This window comes from Emydura macquarii, unplaced genomic scaffold (genome assembly GCF_026122565.2).
Source record: "Emydura macquarii macquarii isolate MOO-44397 ecotype Brisbane River unplaced genomic scaffold, CSIRO-AGI_Emac_v2 contig_1644, whole genome shotgun sequence".
In the NCBI taxonomy this organism is placed as follows: Eukaryota; Metazoa; Chordata; order Testudines; family Chelidae; genus Emydura; species Emydura macquarii.
In genome coordinates, this window is record NW_027131781.1 from 22,346,081 (window position 1) to 22,360,976 (window position 14,896).

General features: G+C 40.1%; 1 long non-coding RNA gene across 2 annotated transcripts in view; it reads right to left on the reverse strand.

The window, feature by feature from the left end:
* The window catches only part of LOC137158194 (uncharacterized), a 249,113-nt gene extending 234,435 nt beyond the window's left edge, over positions 1-14,678 (reverse strand). The window contains exons 1-2 of one of the 2 annotated variants that reach the window (XR_010921321.1): positions 14,624-14,678; positions 13,915-13,998 (exon numbers count right to left, since the gene is read on the reverse strand). This is a non-coding gene — a long non-coding RNA (uncharacterized lncRNA). Of the gene's footprint in view, positions 1-13,680; positions 13,796-13,914; positions 13,999-14,623 lie in introns of those variants that run through there. The other variant, XR_010921320.1, reaches the window with a different exon arrangement.
* Between the last annotated feature and the right edge of the window lie 218 nt (positions 14,679-14,896).

A 14,896-nucleotide genomic window follows, 5' to 3' on the forward strand; every position in this document is an offset into this window, starting at 1 on the left:
CTTTATTTCTGCCACAGGTTTTATTTATTCTGTGGGGTATACGATCAACATAACCAGAGTGATTCAACAAAGACAGAGCAGAACAATTTTTTTTTTTTTTAAAGGGAACAACTTTGTCAAATAACTCACCACCCTCTTTAAAGCCCTCACTCAAAAGAAGTGGAAACGATAAAACCCAGACCTGAAGGGAAATACATATTTAGGAGGATCAACTTCGTAGGAAAAAACAAATTTCCTATGCAAGGACAAAATAAACCCTCATTGTAGTTATGTTAAGCAACATGTTTATAAGGTAGCATTGTCTAGACCTGCATCAAAAGGAAAGGAAATTAGCCAACTGGATACAGATAACACAGTTTAACTCCCAGAAACAAATTGAAATTAGTCAACACTGACTATAGGACAGCTTAGTAATGAATCTTCATCTGAATCTCACACTCTTCCCTTTTCCAAAGGATATCACTAGGATGGGGGGAGGGGAAGGAGGGGAGAGAACCACCACACACACACCATAATAATACACACAAACCAATAACTTTTAAAAATAACCTACAAAAATGGAGTTTTGCTAGACACAAAACAGAGGGCTCAATTCTCCTCTCGTTCACACCAGTGTAAATTCAGATTACTCCCTGGCAGCGAAACAGAGTCACCCATAATGTTACAACAGTAACATTAACAACATTAATTCCTAATTATCCACATTCTGTTTAGAGGTAACTAATTTTCTCCTCCTGCTTTACCCAGGTTAGATTAGGAAAAAATGTCTCCATGGTGTTCCAAACCTAATACATAACAGTCTTTTTCTCAAATAGACAAACAGGAAGCATATGACAAAGACACTAGTTGATGAATCCTCTGGTAGAAGAGAAGAACCAATGGAAATCTGAAAACTTTTGCAATTTACAAGGAGTATGATTCTTTTTTCCTGAGGAAGAGCAGATTCTACGAAGGGAGGGAAGATATTAAAACGATTGTCTCCTTCCAACTCTTTCACACTAAGCTACAATTCAAAAACTACAATTTTGAAGACTATTTTCAGAATAGCACTTTGTGCTATGATTCTGGCACTTCTCATGAGCTTTGCAGTGTGGGTCTGGGCCAGCACTTGGATGAGGAACACCCATGTGCTGCAGGAAGTCGTGGTTGGGCTATTGGAACGTGGCAGCTCTTTCTACCACAGAGATCAATGAATTACAGCAGTGGTGAAATGATCTAACTTGCCTCACAAAGGTCTCGTATGGCTCCATTAACATTTGTAAAACAATTTGAGATTTTCAGAGGAAAGGCTATAAAACCCTTGCTTCTAATTTTAAGTGAAACTACATCTGTCAGGAGCACCATAAATTCTACCATTTGTTCCTGTGCGGTTTTGTTTTGTTTTTAATACTGCTGTCAGTTAATTCCATTTTTAATCAAATGCTCCGTTGTGCTTCTCTTAGTTAAATCAGTTTTTATTTTATTTTCTGGGCTCACAGGGGGGCTTTCATGCCTTGCTCCCAATGCTCAGTAGAAAACATCCCTGTCCCAACTCTTCTAGGCCTGAGTTATGGCAACTATCCTGGGCCAGAAGGAACTGTTCCAGAGCCCATCATCATCTCTCCTCACCCCATCACAATAAGGGAGCTGCACAACAGTAAAGCAACGTGCTTCCTCCTCTGCACAATAGCAGAGTGCGACGCCAACCTTGATGTGCCTGGGTCTAGAAACTATACCTCAGTCTCTCAAAAGGACAACATGAAATACTAGGCAGATGGTCAGCAGAATGGTCCACATAGCCTATTTTGTACATTATGGCACAAACCAAAGTGAAGTTTAAAATAATTAAGAGATCACACTACTGAAAATTAAAAAAAAAAAAAAAACACACACAAAGAAAAAACCCACAGCTGTTGCAGCTACCAAAGAAGGGGACCTGAGGTCTGGAAAGTTTACTACAGTACTACAGTGACACAGCCCAGTAGGCCGCAGTGAAGGGAAAGCAGGACTGAGAAAACGGGGAGATCTCTACAGGAAGAAAATAGCTGCCTGGACTAGGGCCAAAGCCACGGGGTCTCTGAGGAAAACACAATCCAGTCAGGTAGGGTGACCAGGTAGCAAGTGTGAAAAAATTGGGACAGGGGGTGGAGGGTAATAGGCATCTTTCTAAGATGACAGCCTTGAATATCAGGACTGTCCCTATAAAATCAGGACATCTGGTCACCTTACAGTCAGGTTAGGAAATTCCAAATATGTTACATTTGCCTCAATAAAAACATCAGCATGACTAGAGCTCACTAAATATAAAGGCTAGAGTCTCCTCTTCTCACTGCTCAGCCGAGCCCACAACACAATGCTGGGTACGGTAGGCAGGTGTGCTGAAACAGGTCAGCCTTTATACAGTGTCTCATCCACTAAAGAGATGTCATATTTTTTTTTAATGTTTCTTTCCTCCCTAATGCAGCCTTGCAAAATGGCATCATTCCAGGCAAAAATCAATCCATCATTCCCTCACAGTGTTAGGGAAAAAACGGTATTTCACTTGCCCATCAAAAAAATTGAATGAAACAAGACATGCAACAGAGCTAACTATGTGGTGCACCAGACATTTTCGTTACTCACATACTCTACTGAATGAAACCCATCCCACCATATGCACCCAAGCTACTGCGCTCTCTTATCAGGTAAAATAAGTAGCCTCTCCTCATAACCCCCACTGCCTTCTTTGTCCCCCCGCTGTGTAGACATGTTCTTTCTGTTCCAATACCCTAGGCCTCATATAATCCTGTATCTACTAGGACTGCCACAGCTTCACCATACCATCTCAATTAGGTGTTCATGAAAGTCTCAGGATTTCAAGTTCCAGGTCTCTCAGTCTCTCTATCCATAGAGCAAATTCAGCGAAGACAGCAGCAATGTAACTTCCTCACACTGCCAATGTACCACAACACTGACCACCTCCAGAGGAGATGAAGGACCAATAACTTTGTTGATTTTTATTTATAGCATTCACCTATGGCCTGCTAAAGAGCAAACACATAATGGCCTCAAAATTTAAGACACTACACTAGATCTTGCAGTCCAGCTGAACTGCAATTGAAGCTGGAACAGCAAAGATGGCTAAAATCACTTGTATGGTGCTTTAATGCTGGAGTGACTGGAAACCGGTTCTTGTGGTTTCCAGAGATTACTGGCAAATTAAACACGCCAACTATGCCCCTATGCTGGGGACAGGAAGTGTGTAGAGCCACTATGTCTGCTGGAGCAGCACGTGAGGCCAGAACAAAGGAGTTACAGGAATTAAACTTTCCTGAGGCACTCAAATTGTGGTTGCACAATTCACTTTTTGAGGAGGATCCTATTAGGTGGCTAGCCAATCAGTAGAACTGAAACAAGAACCAAGAAAGGGAACAAATGTGGAGAGCAGGTCTGAACAGACAGCCGGCCGTGTCCAAAATAGGGATGGTAGAGGTAGCTAGGGGCAAAGAGTGCTCAGATTTCATCCATCTCCAGCTTTGACATTCCCTCCACATCAGGATGCAACAGGCAGATAGGCAGCAACCAACATGTAGAAAGCAAGTCATAACTCAAAAACAGACCCCCCCCCCCCACCCCCCCAAAAAAAGGACAAATTGCTACTGTCTCTGCAGCTCTAAATAGCACTGAAATAGATAACTCTCAGACAAGAATTCCTAGCCTCCAGTGTCCTATTCTCTCATATCAGTATTACTCATAACATTTCTGCCTATCAATAAGTCAAAGGAGACAGGCTTATTTTGGCATCTTCTCTTTCAAATGAAGTATTTTCTCACTGAAAATAGAACAACAAAATCCATGAAGGGCCAACATAAGGGATCTCTTGCAACCATCAGCCAAACCGAGCAGAGCCTTGTGCACAAAGATTGAAACTGTTTGCTTTTTTCTAATGATAATCCCCAAATTCTGAAACGAAGTCCCACTCTGCAGCAGGTCAGTTTCAGATTAAACCCAAGAGCAGGTCACCAATCCAAGGGCATTACATGTGGGTGCACCAACATTTTCTTGTAAGTAAATTTTCTTCCCTAGAGCAATTGCACACCATTTATGTATACTGGCTAACAGAGGCCACATCAGCTGACTATTCACAGGAAGGGTTTAATCTACAGGGTTACATGAGTTTAATTTAAATGTGATTTTCAACCAATTTAGTTAAAGTGCAAAAGGATAGTGTGGATTTCAGTGAAACCAGGCTTAATTCAGTTCTGGCTGAAGTCAGTTAAGAACTGGTTTAAGCAAAAATCGAAATAAGAATGTCCACACAGGGGTTTGCACTGGCTTAATTAAATCAGAAAGATGTAAGCAAAGCCTTAGAATATTCATACTTAGAGAAGTAAAGTTTTCTAGCACTTGGTAGCAACTATGGTTAAAAAGCGGTGCTTTCAAAGAGCATGTTTGATTTACATGTGAGGGTTTATGTTTCCCATTTGAAAGTATAGGTCTATCCAGAGGCATACAACACATTTAAAAATCCTTTTTTACACATGCACCAAAGCACTTCCACATTTATAGATTATTTCTCTCTCTCTCTCTCTCTCTCTCTGTCTCTCAAACTCTCTCACACTCATGCACAGACTTAGATCCTTGTTTAATATAAAATTCAAATCCTTTGTTCTTATTGCAATTTTAATTACCAACTAAAAAAAGTTACAAATAGATTTGCTTTTACTTTCAAGGCTAAGATCATTAAGACACAGCAGAAACTTGGGCTCCCTTTCCCCCAGGAGGTCACAATCAATTTATACTCTGCTTGTGACACCCTATTCCATAAATCACCCGTTCTCAGTATGACGTGTACTAATGAACATATTCTATCTTATTGAGGATAACTTTATTCTTCTATCTTAATGAGGATAACATTTAAAATTTAAACAGATAGCTCGCATTATACAGGGTGCTAGTTAATGGATCAGAATAGTCTGAGCAGCAATATATATTGGATGCCACATAGCGCACTCTATTTGCATGGAGTATAAACACATTTTACTTTCTTTGCTAAAAATAAAAAGATAGAAGCGCAAACAAATAAGTTCAATAACTTTAAAGAAGGGAGTCAAACTGAAAATGCAGATCAAAACACTTCTGAGCCTGGAAATATCTAGATCTGGATCTGAATTTGTAAGACCAAATAGTAAAAAAAAATTGTTTTTCTTTTACATTTTAAATATTGTAAATCTTCAAAATGGAGAGGATGAATTAAAAAAAAAACAAAAAAAAACAATCGCTAAGAAGCCAAACCTTGAAAAGAAGGCACTAAATTAACATAGCACAAGGGATAAATTGCAAGTCTCTAAAGTACTGACTAGTAAGTGGAAGAGAGAGACTAAAAACACTACTGTCCCCTAAGGGCTGACCCACAATGGGTAAAAATCCTAAAAGTCCTACAACTATAAAGGGGATTTTCAGGTGATAGAGGCCTAGTTTTTTGGAGCAGAAATTCTGTCCCCAATGGTGACTGACATTCTGAACAACTGTGGTATTAGAAGTACGTCTGAGTGCTGTGATCATGCAGGGAAACGTGTTCTAAAATAATTGTAACCCTTTCTCTTGGTTTGAAAGAAACAGGCTTCACATACGGGTTTCCCCTTCCACTGAAACCCACTAGTGCAGTGCTCAGTTTTTATGGGAATATATACTCAATGTGCTCACTCTCCTACCCAAAAAACCCACTGAGTTCTGAGGCATGGGAGGAGAGCCTCCTTCCTGCAGCAATCCTGATTGGCTGTTCTTCCCCAGAAGTTAGGGGGAGTGGAATGACAGCCAATCAGAGGGGGATTTCCCTTTGGCATGCTGGAGCTTCTGGCTTCACTGAGGGACTGGCCCCTGCCAGGACCAAAATCACAAATTAACAACAGTGGTAACATCCCGGTGCCTCAGTTGTCCGTCAGTAATGGGGAGTGATATTTATTCATTTCAGTGCTATGTTTTGAGTCATTGGGGGGAAAAATATTTATTATTAATCTTCACAGCATCCTCTGAAGATGACAAAGTATTTACTCCCATTACTTACATGGAGAAACTAGAAGAGTTGAAGTGACCTTCTCCAGCCTACAGAGGGGAGGGAGCGTCAGAAATTGGATCAGAATACAGGCATGCCTAGCTCCCAGTCCTGTACTCAGACCATAAGACTTTGCTTCTCCTGGACTACTCCATAATGGAACTACAATTTTTGAAAACTACCGAATTGTGTCCAGCCTACTCCAGATACTGTGAGGAAGGGGCAACTTTATGCTTTGTACTATGGTTTGGGGCAGCATGGGAAGGGGGAAGAGGAGTGACATCAAGGTCTGAAGTTGCACAGCTTGAATGCCTCGACAGAGCAGTTGAGCAGCAGAGGTCAACCCAGGGTTGTAGACAACGCCATTCGCAACTGGCATTCTAAGCGGATTCATTTGCCAACTGCAGTGACTCAAGTCATGTTAATTGTTAAATAAAATATATTATTTGAGTTTTGACCAGCCCACACCAAATACATTCTACAACTATTTTCTTCCTCTCTTCCCCCCTTAAGAGCTATTTCAGTTCAATAGTCTAATAATTTATTTTGTCATTAATTTTGATCTCTTGGCTCTGTAGTTAAACCCTTTTTGTCATGCATGCTTGGCAGTAGCTGAATCAGTAGCAAAATTAGCATTTAAAGCCACTGAATTGTGATTATATAGCTTTAATAATAGGTCCCATTCTTGAATGTTTTAGTTAGCTATTACAGTTAGCTCCATCTTGTTCCTAGGTGAAGCACCACTTATAGCTGGCCTACACTACAAAATTAGATTGACCTAGCTATGTCACTCAGAGGTGTGAAAAAAAGTTTGCAGCTTAATCAGATATTTTGATCAAGAAATACTACAAGATTTGTGGTAAATAATCTTGCTGCCAATATCTACGGTTAACATGAAATGGTTTTTACCATTTGCCAACAGCACAAGCTGCTATCTTCATCACACAGCTACAAATTTCCAAGAAGAAATGTAATAGAGTTTTCCTCCAAATCACTTTCCATTAATGGATTCAATATGAAACAATTAAAGAAATACAAGACCACAGTATGTTATCAAAACTGTTCCCAGCCTAGGGCTAAGGGTATAAACCCTCAGCTGGTATAAATCAGTGTCTCTATTTACGTGGAAACCGGAGTATATTAGCCAAGGATCTGACACAATCTGTATTAATAGCACTACTAACAGTTGTGCTGACAGTAACACAGTGCACATGATCCACCAAAGGGCTGCTGGAAGGTGAACTAATCAAAGGGAGCCATTTGGTGTTTATTTTAATAACTGCGCAGAATCTGAAAAGCAAGGAGTATAAGCAGGCTACATAAGGAATATGGACATGCTACCGATGGGCAGGGCCTAGATAAGCTAGTGGCATACAACAGAATGTATTTTTCACTTCCACCAGGGTCTCTGTGCAGGAGTAGAGTACACCTCCTCTGAGGTCAATTAGTGAAGTCAGACAGAGACAACTCCACTGGAGATTTCACCTGCCTGACCCTTACAGTTCCAAACAACCTGAATTAAGAAAAAGTATTTTGGCACCATGGCCAAGCTTCCTGTTTCTCCCGGTACTGACTTTGATCCTGCTGCACTAACAATATTCACAAAGCAGTGAGGAAATTCCACTGTAATTTATCTTATTTCAAACCCAAGGCAAAGCAAACTAAATGTGTGTGATGGAGTGTTTACTTTGAACACAGCTGGATCACAGTAGCAGGAATGCAAATGCCTTCTTAAATTTATCACAGCACTTTAAATTCTGCTATGTAACCAGACCTGCTTTAAGAGGGTATTTACAGCGATATAGAAGAATAAAACTCTTCACTGTACAGAGGCTTAAGAACTTAAGTGGAAAAACTGCAGTTTCTGTATCCTTCAATTCCCTATCCATGAAAATGTGCCTCTCTCACCTTATATTATCCTGGTTCTACCTTACATTTTACTTTCTTTAACAAGAATATCATCCTTTTCCTAAGTTAAAGTGCTCTACATGTGGTTATCAATCATAAAAATCACCCAAAAACCAGTGGTTTGTTCCTAATCAAACTGAGATTTTTTTGATAAATCTCTTTCAACTGTTATTAACAGGTGATTTTTGGCTAACTCGTTGGTAATCACTTGTCATTGCTCATTACCTTTTCTGAGTACTAATCATACTGCCTACTCTCTAGTCCTTAAAATTATGATCCATGACAGAACTAAAAAAAGTCATTTATATCCTTTAAAATTCATAAATACTTATTGTCTGGATCTTTGGGCCAGATCCTCAACTGGCTTACACTGTTGTCGCTCTAAGAGCTACACTATTTTCATCAGCTAAGAATCTGCCCTGAAAATTCATCTACACACTGTTATGCAGACAAATCTCACTTGACGCCATGGCCAGAGGAAGCATTTAAATTCACTGAGAATTAGGCCTAAATAGGCCTGCAAGATCAAGCTCCTGAAAAGTATTTATTCACACCTTCTTCCATTGTTGTAGTCTCTTTATATTGACATTCTCTATCATGCCAGACTAGAAGTTATTATCCTTGTTTCTAACTTTTTCCCTCCTCTATAGGCCAGATCACTTCTGATGGAGGCAGGCTTCCCACTCAAGTCAATGGAAGTTCTGTCTACACAAGGAGTATGAAGCAGGGTCTAGTTAAAAGCAGAAGCAATATACATCTTCAACACAAGCAGCATTTCTTCACAGCATATTTCTAATTCCCTTCTATTCACTATGCAGAAAACCTGTTCTCTATTCACATCTCCTGTCATTCATTGTCAGTTGTAATATGTACATAATGTGCTATTGTAAAAAAAATATATCCACTCCGTATTTTCTGGCTGTGCATTTTAATTAAACATCAATTACCTTTCTATTTATTTCTCTTACTATTTACATATCTCCCAACCTTATCAAATGGGTTACATATTTAAAACTACTAACTCTGCTTTAGATGCCTACTTACACTCAATCTCCATTAGCTTCGCTTATTTGGACTTAATCAAGAGGAATTTCACTTGTAGATTCACATTACGTCTACACTATGGGGATTATACCAGCATAGCTATGGTGCCATAGCTACACTAGCATAATTCCATAACATAGACACGACCTACACCAAAAGAAGGATGATGGTAGCTAGGGGAACGGAAGTATTCTTCCATCAATTACATGTATTCTGGGGATTAGGTCAACGTATCTACCTTGCTCAGGGATGTGGATTTTTCAAACCCCTGAACAACATAACTTTCTTGACATAAATGCAAACCAAAAATAGCTTCAACCTGTTCAACAAGTAGAGGGTTAATTCCAATCAACATCTGTGTAATTAAAATCATACATAAACTACTTTCTGTTCTCCTACAAGTTTCCCTTACCTGTGACAAAAATCCTGATCTAATTTCTATAACTGCCATGGAGATGTATAGCATCCAAAAGTCCCATGATTACTTTCCTTGTTCTTAAGTTTCATCCAAATTGACTCTGCTGGGTCAGCCAAAAGAGATAAAGCATGTCACTCTGCTCACTCAGTACCATTCATCAACATCCCTTCTGTGTGTTTTATTTGCCTGTCCCTTTAGAATACTCTGCAATCTGATGCTTAAAATCGGAGGGCCCAATTCTGAGTGGCCCTGTGCTGAGGATGCAACAGCTTGTTTAGCATCAGTAGTTAATGGTCCCTTGAAATTCGTGTTAACTACTGATGCTCAACAACTTTTTCCATCTTGTATTTAGCTGTGATACCCTGTGTAAGTTTCTCAGACCAGAAGCTCTGTGTAAACTGGAAAGCTTGTCTTTCTCACCAACAGAAGTTGGTCCAATAGAAGATATTACCTCACCCACCTTGTCTAACGTCATGGGACCAACACACCTATAACTACACTGCATAGAATTATTATGCTTGTCATTCCCAGCAGGACTGTGTTCATCTTTCTTTGGAGCCTTAGTTGAAAAGTTATCAGTTATGGCAGTGGCCTTTGTGATGTGGATACTTAGCCTCTAGCTACTGGACTAAGACCACACTCATTTGGCACAGGCCACCATATAGCCACCAGATGGTAACGTCTTTTGACCACAACCACCTAATCTGGACCATATCAAAATCAGTGACAGAGGTGAAAGATGTCCCTCTTCCCCATCCCATCTACCCATCACCAACACCATGGGTGTCATCCAATAATGCCGTTTATATTTTTACCTTCTGGGAACACACCAACTCACAATTCATTTGAAAAACAAGCTGGTTTCATCCACTCCTATTTCTCCTCTGATTTTATCTAAACTGTTTACAGCATAAAGCATTGTAGAAGACATACAGATCAAACTATTTTTTATCCATTAACCATCCAATACCAACAAAACTATTTGCCAGCTATAAACCTGTGACAAACACCCATGAACATATTTATTAACTTTAAACATCAAGATCCACACATCAAGTCTAATTGTAGTGTTTGTTCCAAATCACAAGCAAGCCGGATTGACATTAAAAGGGCATGCAAATGCTTTTCTAGTTGACATGGCATTGGAGATACATATCTGTCTTGTTTGGTTTTTCAAGATTCTGTTTTACTAACACTTACCTGCCTTTACAGCACAGGTACCACAAACTTCTCTGGGATCAACCAAGAGCTGTGTACTCACCGAGAGTGACTGCAGTCCATTTGGCAAGAAGACAAGCAAATACATATCTCAGTAGCAGTCTAAAGACAGGCTTAGCTATACACTAATAATTCAGATACTCATCTGACAATTGTGGGCACATGAAAAATGGCTTTGATATTAGCACTCTGCCTCCAAATATGCTTAGAGCACTGAAAGATACAGTATGTTAATGAAAGTCAAGAAAATCATAGAAGCTGCAATATGCATTAGTGTGACCTAACAAGGTTCATGGTGGTGGTAAAAATCAAGCCAGCTATGATTTTTTGTCAGGTATCAATTAAAACTAAATAATTCGGGCTGAGATTGGTGAAAAAGAGGTAGGAGTACTCTTCCAACCTCTACCAACAAAACAAGTTTTTCCTGTGTGTGTTGTCAAAAAGTGATGCTGCTTACAGTAGACTGTCCAACTGTTAAAGCTCCTTGAAACTGGCTGTCCTTCAGTGGGATTTAAATAAGCCCCTGGTTTCTGCTAGGCTCCTGGAAACTGACTCCTCTTAATTGGGGGAAAAATAAGTGGCAGTATTTCCCAAATGCCACCCAGGCCTGACACCAAAATGAGATGCCACTGACAGTAAGTGGTACAGAGATGTCATCTTCCCTTCCCCCACATGAGGAATTAAATGACAAAAGTTGACATTAAGTCATCATCTGTGGATACCTCACCAAGACAAATGAGGCAGTTCACACCTGTCAGAGCTATAATTCCTCTCCACAAACTCAGGTAGATCTCTGCATCCATTACAATAAGTTCATATTTGCCAGATGTTATTTGCAAGACAGCTATAAATTTCCCCCATTCCCTTCACCGCCAATGAAATCTGCAAACAAGATAGCAAGCTGAGGGAAGTGGCAGTACGCTGTACTGCTTTGGATGAGCTGAATCTGAGTCCTGAAGCTAATTTTATATTGATTTTTTTGTTTTGCTTTACTCAGATTGGGAGCCCCTGGTTTGAAAAAACAGCATGAGGTCCCACAAACTTACTGGGCCTAGCCACACAAAACTTTACTCCAAATTTGTACTGGGCACAGGTAGTTTTCTGGCATTGCAGAAGTCCAGCACTTTTGCCACTCCTAGCAAAGATTATCTGCATCAAGAAATGGACAGTTTCCCAAGCACAATTTCATTGGAGCAAAATGGTTTTTCAGTTATGGGCTGAGAGCTATCTTTCATGAAATCTTGGGCAATATGGATTTCTACTAGAAATGAATTCAAATGCCCAAACTATGTTGGTAACGTAACTGACAAAGCGTAAGCTGTTTTGCCTCACAAAAAAATTCAGAACATGTCTGTTTTTATTTATGAACCATTTGCAATTTATATCTTGCTTTTTTGATTAAAAGGAGTGAAAGACATTCTCTTTGGACACTAATTAAACAATCTGCCAACACTCAGGGCATTTCATACTCAGCAGGATACCCAGACATATGGAAGTTTGGGAGTTAATTACACACATCTCTTTTCCATAATACTGATAATAGCAAAATATATTGGGACTATTAATACATATCTTCCCACCTATACTTCTGTAATGCAGACTCTATTGCTAAAGTCATGCAACATCCACTCAACAAATGAGCATGCATTGTAAAAGCACAGCTATATATTTTAAGTTTCTTCCATTCTTATTATACGAAAATAAAGTGTTTTATTCTCCTTTATCCCCATTCAGTTTAAACACTAAATTACATGGCAACATAATTGAACGCAGTAAAAGCACTGGTGGCATAATCATAAAATGGCACTTCCCAGATGAACTCGTCACTAATGAATTAATTGCACTGTATTTTATGAATTCATTAAAAGTATTTGATCTAATGTAGCAGAGAACATATTAATAAGCTAGAGCAAATGTGTATGTTAGAAACACTGTTCTAAATTGAGCTTGGATATTATGAACCTTGCAGTCAAAAACAACTCAGTTCAAATAAAGTAAATGTGGAGGGGCGAGGATAAGTTTTGGAGTCTGCTGAAGTGAGTTTGTGGTTCATACAGAATACTTATAATTTCCTCTGCTTAAGTTTACAAAACAAGACAAACACAGTCATTTGTAACAACCCTCCAATCATCATAACAGTTGTGAACAGTGAGCTCCATAAATAAGTCACAGCACTGACCTTTACCATAGAAGATGTAAGAGGAATAACCTCAGCTATTTATTTTCATGGGAAAATGAATGGTTTCTTGGATCTGTCAACTCAAAGGACAAAAAGGCAAGGCTCATTTTTTAAAGTTTGTTCTATAATTTAATTATAAATCATTCAAGAATAAAATATTGCAAAAATGTCTAGCTGGTCATCTACACTTTGTCTTGCTGCATCAGACAAAGAGCAAAGCGGAAAACTTGCTTTACTGATTGAGTGCAAAAAAGAGGTTTGGGATGTTGTTTTATTTACAGCTGGTAGTTACATTATAGCAACATATAGGTTTAGCACTTAACAAGTAAAGTTTTAAAAGATTATGCAACTTAATTGGCCTGATTTTAGATTTTGCTACCAAACCAAAACTCAGCCCCAGCTTGCTGAAGCTTATGAACATTTCAAACCATTTTGGATTTAGTTTCAAACCAACCCAGTCCCCATTATGGTTGTAGGTGGAAACCAGGCAAAACTCAGTAGTTATCCCTGAGTTTGACCTTAACACTCAGGGGGACACACACACCATGTGAACTAAAATTGAATAAGTGGTTTCCAAAAATGCTTGAGAACCCAAACTGCTGAGTTTTGCATGGCTCCAACTACCTATTTTCACAGTCAGTTCCTTTACAAAATATTCACACTGAAAAATGTTTACTATTGGGAAACCCCGAGGAACTGCCATTCAGAGCAGAGGAATCCCGTAAAGGAGTTAATCTAGAAGAGTATTCTAGTTGTAACAAAATTCTTCCCCCAAGAAAGTTTAGCACAAAGGCCCTGAAGACAAAAAGGAGGAACTAGCTTCAGGATACACCTTACAACCTTGCTCTCCTTTCTCCTGCTTACTAACTTAATGCAAAAGAAAATTGGATACTCTCTTACCTTTGAGAAGCATTCAGGCTGGGCATGCTCTTATACTAGAGTATCCCCCTACACAGGGAATCACCTTCTAACATTCTGGATGCTAGGACATAGGAAATGCCAGCAATGAATGCATGCTTCCAGCAGGCAGACAGGATGTTAAATCTTATGAAGGGCCCTGCAGGTGGAGTTGATATAACTTCACACAACACCATCTGTGGTCAAAAGGCAGCACTCCTAGGAACTTGTAAATACCTGCTTATGCTGTTTCCATTTTTTAATTTTTCTTCTTCCCTTGTTTATGTGGCAGGGAAGGGCACAGGTTCCCTTTGCTTTCTCCTAGGGAAAGGAAATCAAGGGGAAAACTGCTTTAATAATTAAAAGAGAGAGAAAGACACACACACTATGGTGGGAGGAAAGGAGAAACATAAGAGCATGGAAACGTGGGTCAGTCAAAGTCAAAAGGACGTACAGCCAGTGGCTTGCTCCAGGCATCAGCCAAGGCAGCTCAGGTTAGGAGTTAAGAAAGGCTCCGCTTCTCACAACCCTACCAACCCCAAGAGTTTAAAACTCATGAGTCAGACTCCAAAAAAATTATGATTGGCCCAAAAATCATTGTGGCTTTTGGCCTCCTCTGCCCACTTCAATATGTGGGGGCAGTTACTGTACTGCCACCTCTCCCAGCTACAGAGCATATGATTTTACAGATAATACAGTGATTTTGACTGGCTGCCTGATGGGTTTCCAGCATCTCTCCAAACCTAATTAATCCTGTACAGCCCCAACCCTGTTCCACTCAGCCCTACACCTGGCTATCCCCCCAGAACAGCAATTAATTATGCACCCAGACCTTGCATCCACATCAACTTTGCCTCAGCCCCTGCCCCTTAATGCACCTCCTCCACTTTTCCTTCCCGAACTTGGTGCTGCGAGGAGGAAAAAAGGGAGCAAAACGCAGACTGACCCATTTTTCAGAGCGGCAGGAAGAAGCAGAGATGCCTTGAACTGCTGGCTCTTTCTGCTCCCTCCTCTTGTGAGAATGGTCAGGTGTGTGGTGTGGGCTGCTCCCCCAACTCCTGAGGGGAAGGGGTCGGAGCTCAGCCTGCCTCCTGCAGCAGCCCTGAGTGTCTACCCTTCCCTCGAGGAGGCAGCTAATCAGAGGGGTTTTCTTCTGGGCCAGACTGGAAATAGCAGGAGGGGCTGGAGCTTTTCCGGAGTGGCTCCAACAGGGGCCAGA